The sequence below is a fragment of the Miscanthus floridulus genome, chromosome 8 (genome assembly GCF_019320115.1).
Source record: "Miscanthus floridulus cultivar M001 chromosome 8, ASM1932011v1, whole genome shotgun sequence".
NCBI classification, from domain to species: Eukaryota; Viridiplantae; Streptophyta; class Magnoliopsida; order Poales; family Poaceae; genus Miscanthus; species Miscanthus floridulus.
The window spans coordinates 229,275,096-229,289,419 of NC_089587.1; positions in this window are offsets into that span (position 1 = coordinate 229,275,096).

A 14,324-nucleotide genomic window follows, 5' to 3' on the forward strand; every position below is an offset into this window, starting at 1 on the left:
AACATTTCGGTGAGTTCCTCTCTTCTCCCTCGCTCTCTCCCCTTTCTTCCCTAGAAACCTCCGTGGCTCTCAAGAACGCTCACGGCAAAAAAGGAAGAGAGAAGGTGGCGGTAGATGAAGAATAGGCAAAAGAACTGAACGAAAACTCTCTCCCTTCTCCTACTTAAGGAAAAGGGAACAACGGTTAGGGAGGGACGCGTCGATCGGGGAAGCTAGAACGATGGAGCAAGAATTTCTCTCTTTTTCCATTTAATGCAGATAAGACGTGCCCTGACCGATGAGACATGCTCTGCCCGATGGAACAACTCCTGATCAAAAGGGACATGGCCTGGCCATGGCCCACCACTACCGCATGATCAACCACTACCACACGATGGCATAGGTACCGAAGCGCCACCGCACACGGCTCTCCGCTTCCCCAGGCCAGACCTAGAAGAACCCAAAGCGAAATCCTCTACCAGAAGAAACCATCCGACCCCCTGAGTCGATCGAATCACTCTGGATAAACACCGAATGACAGGTAAGGAAGCGAAGGGGCGCCCCATGTAGGCCATCCTGACTCTGTCACGAACGACGAGCATGGGTCCTGGTCGGACATTTCCGACTGAAGCTCTCCAAACCTCGTCACTTAGGTCGTCAAGGTTTTGGTCAGACATTTCTGACCAAAGCTTTCCAAAACCCTATCACTTAGGCCATCAAGGCGAGCATGTGTTCATTAATACAAAAACTATTCACACAAGGACTCACCCACGATTGATAAGCGTAGCTCCTGGTCGGACATTTCTGACTGAAGCTTTTCGAACCCCGTCGCTTTAGCCATCAAGGTGAGTAGTACCGAACCCCTCTATTTCCTTATAAATCATTTCATACATCCATACGTGCATCTCATTCCATACGCCTGCGCCTCCCGGATGATTCAGGCCCTGAACCGCCTGAGGGCTCAGGAACTAAGCATCGCACATGCAGCGAAATGCATCAGAACGCTCAATGTTGCGTCACAAAGCGGTGGTTGCCTCATTCGACATCAGTAACCAACAGAGCCAGGGGAGAAAACCATAGATGAGCACCATGCGGCCCTAGCCTGGTCCGGCAGACTAGGTCATTTCAACCTTCTCGTTCGATCCTGAACCTCTTGCTAGGCCCAAAGAATCTCCATCGAGGGGAGGCCATTAGGCCACCCGGGTCAGTCTCTGAAACAACCTAGGCATCTGTCGGGTTGCAGGTAAAGGAGTAGTGGAATGTCACAAGAGGGCTATGCTGACCTTGTCATGAATGATGGACCCAGATTCTGCTCTATCACACTGTTAGCGAACTCACCGAGCTAGTCTTCGAGCCCGAGCGATCGGGACAAGCGACGAAACTTAGCCCCTCTAGTTGTGAGGAACTAGATGGGGTAACGCCCACAACTCACATCGACCCCCATGAAGGCCCGACAGGGCTCAAGGGCTCAAGACAAACGCTAAGGAAGCGACCTCGAACTCGCTAGATCCATGACTATGACTCGCCCAGTCCCTCAGCGCGCACCGATGCTAGGATCCGCGAGCACCGCCTCATCCAATCTTTAACTAACTAACTATGCTTCGTCTGTGCTCCAAAAACCCTAGGACCGCGACCCCGAACTCGCGTCAACAGGATCTACGACATCCGACTATGGCTTGGGACCATGACTCCAAACTCACGTCGACAGGATCTATAACATCTGGCTATGGCTTGGGACCACGACTTCAAACTCACGTAATGGCTTCACTTCCGACTGCGCTCCAAAAATCTAGGGACCATGACTCCGAACTCACGTGAAAAACTAACTAAACTAACTACCTTGGCCGCCTAGGCTGCGCCGAGGCCAAGATCCACGACTCCAACCCGCTCGGTCCCATGGCGCGCACCGGCGCCAGGACCCATGGTCTCGGTCTCGTTCGACCCCTAAACTAACTATTTAGAAACCACGACACACACCGATGCCAGGGTTTGTCCAAACTAACTCCCTCACCCGATCCCATGGTGTGCATCGATGCCAGGATCAGTGAGCTCTCTCATGCAGCGCGCATCGACGCCAGGATCAGTGAGCTCTGTCTTGTCCAAAACCCTTGACTGACTCCCTCGCTCGATCCCATGGTGCGCACCAACGCTAGGATCCACAAGCTCCCTCTCACCCAATCTCTCAAAATAAACTAAAAACCCGCCTCGGCTGCACAACGACGCCTCAGCGACAAAATTTCGTCTCAAACTAAAAACACGCACACACGCATGCTAAAACAACACCCCTTAGACGGTTCCACCCAAACCGCCTGGGGGCTCGGGGGCTACACCCGCGGGTGCGCTCGCGCGCACCCACCGACAAAATAGAAAACTTCCCCTGATAACATAGAACACCCCCCAGACGGTTCTGCTCGAACCACCTGGGGGCTCGAGGGCTACACCCACGGGTGCGCTCACGTGCACCCATCGACAAGACAAAAATCCCCCAGACGATTCTACCCGAATCGCCCAGGGGCTCCTGTCGGGTTCATAAACCCAGGGTCCCTCGGAGACTGGCTTCTACGCCAAGGCTCGGCCCAAGAGTCTAAAAACAATAGGGCAAAGGGGTGGTCTAGCAACTGACTGAAAGGCCAGGCCCAAGAAGAGCAACGCCCGCTCGTCAGCTACTTCGGCCCACCTACCGACCATAGCACTCGATTCGGGCTCTAGCCGTCTCCGGATGGCCTCTTCGATTGGAAGGCCTACCCTGAGCCCTACTTCCAACTCTGACCCCGCGTCCCTCTGACTGAGGCTCATAGGAACCCTGCTTACTGCTCTTCTCTGACCGGTGCACTCAGAGCCGACTAGAGCCATCTGACCGGGGACGCCCGTTCGGTAGGAACCAGAAGACGTGCAGAGAAAGGCAAGGCAAGGCTCACAAGTTGAAACCACTATACCAAGGACCATACCCTGCATGGAATAGTACTCTGCAGCCACCCTAATACAAATAGTATTGTAGGCACCGACATCTCCCTCTATAGTATTATAGGGGCCACTAAAACTCCTATACGGTAAGGCCCCCCGTGTGTCTCTGGACATCAATAGCGGTATGGGCACCAGGATTTACCGTACCGGGTGAACATAGCAAGACTCCTCACATGACTCTAGGCATCAAATAGTATTTGCGGGTACCAACGTCCACCATCCCTAAAAAAGGCAGCATGACCTCCCGTGTGCATCTAACATTCTACAGTGACAGCAACAGTGTTGTAGGCGCCTACCACTGTCTTGTACCCACCGGTGTGGGTAACAAGGCTCGGTAGGCGTGGGCAACAAGGCTCGGTAGCATACGTACCCTCACCCTCTCACTTGTAAAGCTATCCCCTTCATCTATAAAAAGGGGTGCGCTTCCTCCAACAAAGAAGACCAGATCATCCAAGCTCAGTTCATTTAGATTCATTAGTCCAATAGCTCACAACCACAGAACCATCAGGTTCATACCACAAGCACACGCTTGAACACTTAGCTCATAGCGGAGTCCTCGTCACTCTTGGCCCTTCCGACCAGAGCCAACCGGGCCTCTTGTACACCCCATCTTTCTCCTTCTTGTTTGTAGCCCCACAGCAAACTTCGAGTACCTAGGCTCAGGAATAAAGTCACCGATCGACCCTGACTAGACGTAGGGCATGTTGCCTAAACCAGTATAAATCCTATATCATTGAGTGCTAGGCCACCTCCGATCACAACCTATAACAAAACTACAAATATTCACAAGTTGGTCACTTTCTGCATCGACAGAAGTATACCACCCAGAGTGGTTGTCCAATCCCATTCTGGTAGAAAAGAAAAGTAGGAAATGGAGAATGTGTGTTGATTACACGAGCCTTAATAAGGCGTGCCCGAAGGATTCATTTCCTTTGCCATGCATAAATTAGGTAGTTGACTCAACCTCGGGGTGCGAAACCCTATGCTTCCTTGATGCATACTCTGGGTACCATCAGATCGTGATGAAAGAGTCTGACCAGCTCGCAACCTCTTTCATCACCCCGTTCGGATCGTTCTGCTACATTATGATGCTGTTCGAACTCAAGAACACCGGGGCTACATACCAGCGTTGCATGACCAAATGCTTTGGAGACCTCATTGGGTGGATCCTTGAGGCTTACGTGGACGACAACATAGTTAAGTCCAAGCAGACCAACCAGCTCATGGCTAACCTAGAGTAGACCTTCAGGAAGCTCTAGGAGAACAACATCAAGCTCAACCCTGAGAAATGCATCTTTGGGGTCCCAAGGGGCATGCTGCTTGGATTCATCATCTCCGAGCGTGGCATCGAAGCCAACCCAATAAAAATCTCAGCCATCATGAAGATGGGCCTAATTTTGAACCTGAAGGGAGTTTAGAAGGTTACCATGTGCCTTGCAATGCTTAGTCGCTTCATCTCGTGCCTCAGCGAACGGGGGCTCCTCCTTTATCGGCTCCTAAAGAAAACCGACCGATTCGCATGGACGCCTGATGCTCAGGAGGACTTGACAAGCTCAAAGTGCTCCTCACGAAGGCCCTGATTCTAGTCCCGCCGGCTGAGGGAGAGCTGCTCCTACTCTACGTCACAGCTACAACTTAGGTGGTCAGCGCCGCTTTGGTTCTAGAATGGGGAGAAGAGGGACACACCCTCAAGGTACAATGCCCCATGTACTTCGTTAGCGAAGTCTTGTTCTTCACTAAGACACGCTACCCCTAGATGCAAAAGCTCCTATACGCCATCCTGATCACCAAGAGGAAGGTGTGCCACTACTTTGACTCACACTAGGTGACCTTCATGTCATCTTTCCCCCTCGGTGAGGTTATCTAGAACCGGGAGGCCACGGGGAGAATCACAAAATGGGTGCTCGAGTTGATGGATTAGGGCATCACGTACGCCCCATGAATGGCCATCAAGTCTTAGGCACTGGCTGACTTTATGGCCGAATGGATCGAGATCTAGATGCCACCGGCGGCCATCGATCAGGAGTACTGGGTGATGTACTTTGATGGTTCACTAATGAAGAAGGGCATCGGGGTCAGGCTAGTTTTCATTTCCCCCCTCATGGTGTGCATGAGGTACGCAATTCGCATCCACTTCCCGATTTCAAATAATGTGGCTGAGTACGAGGCACTCATCAATGGCTTGCACATCGCTATTGAGTTGGGCATCTGATGCCTTGACATCCAAGGCGACTCACAACTGGTCTTCGACCAGGTCATAAAGGAGTCAAGCTGCCACAACGCCAAGATGGTTGCGTATTGTCATGAGGTCCGATAGTTGGAGGATAAGTTCGATGGCCTCGAGCTCAACCATATCCCGAGGCGGCTCAATGAAGTAGCCAACATGTTAGCAAAGATGGCATCAAGCCAAGAGCCAATCCCCACTAGCATCTTCGCTAGCGACCTGCATAAACCCTCAGTCTGATACGAGGAACCAGAATAGACCGGCAACCAGCCACCAATTCTAGGCTCGGGGGCTGACCGACCCTCAGTTTCATCTGACCCCGAGGTCATGGAACTCATCAAAGACCCAGTGGTGGAGCCCGACCCTCCGACCAACTAGAGAACACCTTATCTCAATTGCCTCCTCCATGACGTGCTCCCTGCCAACAAGATGGAGGCCCAATGGCTCGCACGTTGTGCCAAGTCCTTCGTCGTCATCAAAGGGGACCTCCACAAGCGTAGCCACACTGAAATCCTGTAGCATTGCATCCCCACCGAGCAGGGGAAGGACCTACTGGAAGACATCCATGGAGGGGTCTGCGGACATCACGCCGCACCTAGAACCTTGGTTGGAAACGCATTCCGACAAGGTTTCTACTAGCCAACCACGGTGGCCGACGCCGAGCAGGTCATATGCACATGCAAAGGATGCTAGTACTATGCTCGGCAAACTCACCTGCCAGCCCAAACACTCCAGATGATCCCATCACGTGGTCATTTGTGGTCAGGGGGCTCGACCTGGTAGGGCCCCTCAAGAGGGCACCCGAGGGCTTTACACACTTACTTATTGCCGTGGACAAGTTCACGAAGTGGATAGAGGCTCGACCGATCACCATGATCAAATCCGAGTAGGCTGTGTTATTCTTCATAGACATCATCCACCAATTCGGGGTCCCAAACTCCATCATAACCAACAACGACACACAGTTCATGGGGAAGAAATTCCTTCAGTTCTGTGACAACCACCACATCCATGTTGATTGGGCTACCATAGCGCACCCCCGCATGAATGGGTAGGTTGAGCGCACAAGCTGCATGGTCCTCTAAGGCCTCAAGCCCAGGATCTTCAACCGGCTCAACAAAGCCAGTGGACGGTGGGTCGCGGAGCTCCCCTCTGTACTCTAGAGCCTAAGGATGTACAGTAGCCGAGCAACCGGTTACACGTCATTTTTCATGGTCTATGGCTCTGAAGCCATCCTCCCGACCGACCTCGACTATGGAGCGCCGAGGGTCAAGGCCTACAACGAGCAGGGAAATGAAGCATCTTTGGAAGACACCATGGACTTGCTTGACGAAGCACATGATGTCACCCTACTCTATTTAGCCAAATACCAGCAGGCACTACAATGGTACCATAGCCGACGAGTGTGGGGTCGCACCTTCGGCGTAGGCGATTTAGTCCTTTGCCGCATCTAGAGCAACAAAAATCGCCACAAGCTTTCGGCGCCGTGGGAAGGACCGTACATCATCATAGAAGTACTCCGACCTAGCACCTATAAGCTTAATACTGATGATGGCAAAACCATCGCTAATGCCTAGAACATCAAGTTATTACGTCGCTTTTACCCTTAGTCTTCCCGTTCCAAAGCTTCCAATATGCTTATCAAACTAAGTAATGTTTCTGCAAAAACCGAAAAATGTTATCTCCTATTGGGTTCGCTTATGATCTGATCGGTCTTCAGTAACACAAGACCCCGACAACTACCTGGGGTCGGGTTTTACTCGGGGGCTGATAGGACTACATATACTCAGAAACATTTTCCCATCCGACCCTTCTTTTTTATGACAAGACCTAGAAATAAGAGTTGCTGAAAACTAACTATGAGTAAAACTGGTAGGAATGCAAAAGGCCTATGCCCCGACGGCTATGGCATCGCTTGCTCACCAGCGTGATCATTACTTAGTCGCTCACAACTTAAGTTTCTAATGCCTTAACATAAAACAAGGGTCAGATCGCAACAAACTTTATATAGGAGTACATATACCTAGGAACATTTTTCCATCTGACCCTTCTTTTTTATGACAAGACCTAGAAATAAGAGTTGCCAAAAACTAACGATGAGTAAAACTGGTAGGAATGCAAAAGGCCTATGCCCCGACGGCTACGACATCGCTTGCTCACCAACGTGATCATTACTTAGTTGCTCGCAACTTAAGTTTCTAATGCCTTAACATAAAATAAGGGTCGAATCGCAACAAACTTTATATTTATATAGAAAGGCCAAACAACGTTTCTAGCCATAATAAAAGTCTTTACAAAAAAACCAACGCCGGACTCAGCTATCTAACTAAACACCCTTGGGTAGGATTTCTTCTCTGACCTTCTCTACCAGGTCCTGCGCCGGGGGAGCCGCATCCTTCTCAATTTTGTCTAGCTCGGCGTTAGTGTAGCCAGGCACGAAGCCCTCACTGATCACTGGTAGGTTGATGTTAAAGTAGTAGGAGCGGGTGATGGCGAACACGTCATGGACGCCAATGTACAGGGCCTCCCTTGCGAGTGCACACACCCGATCCAAGATCTGGGTAACCCGGACTGCGAGCGAGCTTGTCTCCATGGCCAAGGCGACCCCAAGGTCATTGAAGACCAACCCGACGATAGTGCGCAAGGTGTCATGGTCGTTGCTTTCTGACTGGAGTTGGCCCTGCACCTCGAAGGGTTGCCTCTGTAGGTCTGCCCAAGCCAAACATCAAAGAAAATCAAAAAACCGACTACAAACGTCAAGCAAAAAGGTAACTAGAGCCTCACCTTTCACTTGCTCCTCGAGGACCGTCTTCTCCTTCTAGAGCACGCCAACATCCCTGGCCAAGGTAGCGGTCAAGCCCTCGTCTTATTCCTTCAACTTTTGCTCATTTTCGAGCGCGCACCAAGAGTTGGCGCTCTCTTGACGGGCACGGTCAAGTGAAGGGCGGAGTCATCCAAGCTCCGCAGCATCTTCCCCGGCCTTGGCGACCATAGCCTTGAGCTTGTTCTTAGCCTCATCAGCGTGTTGATGGGCTTCCCATTCCTTGGTCTGGAGGCTCACACCTCCTCCCACAGCCATGGCACTTCGGTAGCAAGCCCCCACACCTCCCTCTTAGGACAGAGGAATAGGGACTTCTCCCGGCTGTGTATCACAAGGGACTATGGAAAAATCAGGTTAGAATTATATAAATAGGGCTCAAAAGAAGAAAACATGAAGACATGACAAACCTGGCCAACTGGGGCGACATCATCCTTCAACACCCCCAATGCGTCAGTCAGAGAGTGGACTGTGGACTTAAGTCCCAAGGGCACGCTTGTCCAGTCCTTCACCTCCGTCAGGTCATTGAGGGTGAACACCTTGTCGCTTGGGTCCAGCTACCTGGCCCAATGGAGCTGGTCTCTTTCCCATGCGAGCGGATCATCGCCTAGCTAGACAAGGGACCGAGAGGGCCTAGCCCCAACCGAGGGGTCCGTCGTCGCAACCGTCGGCGTCGGCCCGACTGGAGCCGACGGTACCTCCTCCATCACCAGCACTCCCTCGGGAGCAGACCCTTCGATGGCAGAGGAAACTGGTAGCTCAGGCTCCAAAGTCTGAGACATCACCGCGTTTGCAGGGGACACCTCGGTCGCACCTTCTCCCATCTGCCCCACCTCAAGCGCATCGACCGGTGCGGGCGCTGATTCCACAAGCGCCTCCTCTGGCATAATCGACGCCTCTGCCTCCCCTACTTCCTTAGGCGGTAGCATGTTCGCCTCGATGCCATCATGGCGCCCCCCAGCACCATGCCAGTCGATTCCTAGGGGATTGGCCGATGTGCCAGGATCTTTTGCGGTGCCAATGTCAGGAGGTTGCTAGGGCCAGTCCTGCGGAAAGCACCAACATCACACGACGAAATCCAAGAACGCAATGAAAGGGCGATGAAGTCATTAACTCACCTCGACGCCATTATCCGAGAACATTTCGGGGGCTGGTCGCTTGACTCTGACTTCGCCACATCGGCAATTGGCCACTTTGATCCCCTGGTGGGGTCGGTTGGAGTGAGGCGGACTTGCTCCTCTGACCTCAGGGGTGTGTCCTCCCCCGCTGATCTTGGAGGCGCATCCTCTTTGGTTTGCGCTGGGGCGTGCTATGGAATCGAGGTCATATTGGCCTACCCCACGTTGGCCTACTCATCCTTGCACGCAAGCACAACCCATGGGATGTTGGGGTCGGACTCATCCTCCTCCTCTCCCTCCTCTTCCTCCTCGTCACCATCGCTCTCCTCCAAGCCTTGCCAGCACTTTCCACGCTGTAGCTTCGCTCACTCCTTCGCCTTCTTCCGCTCCTTCTTCGCCTTTGCCACCTCAGCCACAGCGTGGTTCGCCACTATAAGTGCAATCAAGACCTATTGTGGGTTTTGGCATTGATGACCACCAAATTAGAGGACTAATGAGACTTATCAAGATGACAAGCAGGGAATCGAAAAATGAGGATGATGTACAGGTTGCAGGTGTCCTAATTACAAAAGGCCTCCTTTATCTTCTTGTAGATCATACAAGTGGTATCAGAGCCAGGTTGCTTCGTATATGCTTCACCGTGTGAAGTATGGAAGAAGGAGGAGGTTTGAGGACCGTTTACGATGCAGACACAAGTGGTGTGCACATCGAGGATGTCGGCAGTAGCAGCGAGCTGTCCATGTCGATAGCAAGTGATGCCACCATCAAAGAAGCCAAGACCACCGATGTCGAAAGAAGAAAGGCAAGAAAAGAAAGAAAAGCCACCAAAATCGCAGCAAGAGAAGCTAGAGAAAAGAAGAAGGAAGAGCAGCGGCTCAAGGAAAAGAAGAAGAGAAAAGAAGCTAGAAGAATCGCAAGAGAGGCAAGAGCCAAGAGAAGGGCAGCAAGAGCTCAAGAGAAAGAGAAGAATGAGTATGATGCATCATCTAGTGAGCTTTCTAGTAGCTCGGATGATGGAGATGATGATGTGTCATACCATGCTTCAAAAGATAGCAAGAAGGTGAAGAGCAAGGACAAGAAGGAGGATAGCAAGAAGAAGGGCAGCATCAATAACAAGAACAAATATGCCGCCATATCCTTTAATTATTCTTATTTGTCTAACCATAACAAAAGGTCCTTTATCAATGTACCCGCGGGCAAGTTGCCTCATTTTGATGGGACAAACTTTGCCAAGTGGAAGCACTTGATGAGTGCCTATCTTGTAGGTCTTCACCCCGGTCTTTGGGAGATTGTGGTGAATGGATTGTAGCCACCGGAAGATCCCGAAGTGCCAACAAATGAAGAGTTAGCTGCTATCCATCTCAATGGCCAAGCCACAAGCATTCTTCTTAGTGCCTTGGATGGAAATGAGTACAACCGAGTGATGAATGTCAATGTTGCAAAACAGATTTGGGACACTTTGCATCTAGCACATGAAGGTGTTGATAAAGTGAGGAAAGCAAAGATTGATTTGTTGATGGCTAAGCTCAATAGGTTCATGATTGTTGATGGAGAGGGGCCACAAGAGATGTTTGATAGATTGATGACCTTGGTGGGCAAGATTAGAGGCTATGGATGTGATGAGCTTTATGATCACAAAGTGGCGAAGGTTATGTTGAAAGCCTACTCACTAAGAAATGAGACCGTAGTTACCTTGATTAGAGATAAGAAGATTTTTGAGCACTTCACACCTAATGATGTGCTTGGAAGATTGTTGACATTTGAAATGCAAAGAGAAGAAGCCAATGAGAGGAGAAGACTTGGTGAGTTGCAAGCCAAGCTAGAAGGCATGAAAATCAAGGAAGTAGCTCTCAAGGCCAATAAATCAAGCAATCAAGGCACCTCCAACAAGGCAAAGGGCAGCAAGCAAGCATCAACAAGTCAACCCAAGGAAATCAAGCTAACTCCACAAAATGATGATCCAAGTTCATCCTCAAGTGAAGATGAAGATGATGGGGCTGATTACATGAAGATTGATGACATGGCTTTGTTCATGAAGAGCTATCACAAGGGGCTAAAAAAGAATGGGTATAAAATAGTACAAAGAAGGTTCCCAAACAAGAAGAAGAGAACTTGCTACAATTGTGGCAGCACGGAGCACTTCATTGCTAAGTGTCCTTATGACAAGAAAGAAAACAAATACAAGAGGGACAACAATGAAGGCAAGCATGAACACAAAAAGAGATACAAGCAAATAGGAGAGGCACATATTGGGCATGAGTGGGACTCAACTAAAGAGTCAAGCGATGAGGATGTGAAGGTTGCAACCGTGGCCATTCAAAAGTCATTCTCTACACCAAGGCTCTTCAACAACATGTCCGATGATGATGACCACCGCTCCACTCATGTTTGTCTTATGGCAAAGGGTGAGAAGGTAAAACGAAGAACCAAATCTCCTCCACCTCCTAGTGACATCTCTAGTAGTGAACTTAGTGATTCTAGTGATGATGATACTAGTGATGTTGAGAAATATGCTAAATTGACTAAAAAGTTGGATCCTAAGACCAAGCTCTTCATCATAAATCTAATGGAGGAATTAGAAAGTGTCAAAGCCGAGCTAGCCGATAGAGATGAATATCTTGAGGAAACCGAAAAGATGTATATTGGCTGCAAGGAAGCTTTTGAGTTAGAGAGAAGTGAGGTGAACTCTTTGAACAAGGCCTTGGCCGAAGAACAAAGAGAACATGCTCTCACAAAGAAGGCAAATATTGCACTCAATGATAAGTATTGTGTCTTAGTTGAAAAGCACAACAAACTTGAGAAGCAATATAATCTTCTATGCGAGAGCACCCCACTCCTCTCTAACACAAATGACACTTCTATTCCCTCCACTAGCCAAGGATGTGGAAAATGCTATAATCTTGACTTAAATGTTTATTCCACTAACCTTACAAACTTGGAGGTTATGAAAAAGGAGATTGCTAGGCTCAATGCTATGTTTGGAAAAAGGTGCATGAAAGGCAAGAAACCTGCTGGTGGCAAAGTTGAAAACCCAAAGAGGCCGCAATACAAAGGTGGAAGAAATCCACGCATCAAATATGGGCTTGGGCACACTCATGGAGGTAAAACCAATGGGAGAAAGGTAATCAATGGATATGAGTGTGTTCAGTTCATGAGCAAAGGGCAGGAAGGTATAGATAGGTCTACATAGATGGTGGCACAAGGCCAGCCCAAAGCAGCACCGCAGCCTATGGGCGGCAATGCCGCTATGAAGGGCGGCAGTGCCGCCCCCACAGAAAAGGAAAGACCACCTCCTTCTCCTCTGCTCATGTCAAGCCCAAGAAGAAGGTGTCTCATCCTGAGCAGGTTGTCTATAAACCAAAGAAATCTATCTGGGTCACTCCAAATAGATATGCTTATCAACCAAAGGCAAAAGCACCCCAACAATGTTTGAATTTTAACTTTGTTTTGCAGCACAACAGTAAGGGGGAAGTGTTTGCCAAGTTTGTTGGCAATGGTTGAAATATTCATCATAATACTTTCATTTGGGTTCCTAAAGTTCTTGTGACTAACATGCAAGGCCCCAAGAATATTTGAGGACCTAAAACTAGGAACTAAACTTGTGTTGCAGGCATACTCCTCCGGTGGGTCAAGTTGGATGCTTGACAGCGGCTGTACAAATCATATGACTGGAGAAAGGAGTATATTCTCATCATACTCCCCAACTACAAATTCAGATGAGAATATTATATTTGGTGACAATTCAAAAGGGGATGTGATTGGACTTGGTAAAGTAGCTATTACACTTGATTATTCAATTACAAATGTCTTACATGTTGATTCCTTGAAGTATAATCTGTTGTCCATCTCTCAATTATGTGAGATGGGCTACAATTGTCTCTTCATGGATAAGGGTGTGAAAGTCTCTAAGAGGGAGGATTCCTCTATTGTCTTTACGGGTCGCCTCAAGAACAAGCTTTACCTAGTTGATTTTAGCAAAAGTAAAGCTAAGCTTGAGACCTGTTTAGTGGTAAAATCTAGCATGGGTTGGCTATGGCATCGCCGACTAGCTCATGTTGGGATGAGGAACTTGGCCAAACTCCTAAAAGACAACCACATCCTTGAACTAACCAATATTCAATTTGAGAAAGGTAGGATTTGTAGTGCTTGCCAAGCCGAAAAGCAAGTAGGTGTACCTCACCCACCAAAGAGCATCATGACCACCACACAACCGTTGGAGTTGATTCACATGGATCTCTTTGGACCGGTCACCTACCTAAGCATCAGGGGTAACAAATATGGTCTAGTTATTGTTGATGATTATTCCTGTTTCACTTGGGTGTTCTTTATTTATGATAAGTCCTAGGTGCAAGAGAAAGTCAAGATATTTGTGAGAAGGGCACAAAGGGAGTTCGGTCTTCCTATCAAGAAGATAAAAAGTGACAATGGGACTGAATTCAAGAACACTCTAGTTGAAGAGTTTCTTGATGATGAGGGTATCAAGAATGAGTTTTCAACTCCTTACACCCCTCAACAAAATGGTGTAGTAGAGAGGAAGAACCGTACACTTCTTGATATGGCAAGGACAATGCTAGATGAGTACAAGACGTCGGACCTTTTTTGGAGTGACGCTGTCAACACCGCTTGCCATGCCATCAACCGCCTCTACTTACACAAGAAACTCAAGAAGACTTCAAATGAGCTTCTAACCGGTAACAAACCAAAGGTGTCATACTTTAGAGTATTTGGGTGCAAGTGCTTTATACTTAACAAAAGACCTAAAACCTCTAAATTCGCACCTAAAGTTGATGAAGGCATTCTTCTTGGTTATGGATCAAATGAGCATACCTATGGTGTCTTCAACAAAACCATGGGTAGAGTTGAAGTCATGGTAGATGTGACATTTGATGAATCTAATAGCTCTCAAGTGGAGCAAGTTGATTCAAGTGTTATAGGAAAGGAGGATCCACCATGTGAAGCAATCAAGCAAATGGCTATAGGTGACATTAGGCCACAAGAAGATTGAGCCACTAATGATGAGGATCCACAAGATGTTGCTACACAAATTTCCGCTGACGTACTCCATCGATAAGGGCAACACTCACCTGCTGAAAATCAGCAGGGTGGTAGTGCCGCTCCTGAGGGTGGTAGTGCTGCTCCTGAGGGCGGCAGTGCCGCCCCATCCACCTCAGCAGCAGCTCCTTCAACTCCTACTCCACCACTTCAAGGGCTCAACCTAGAG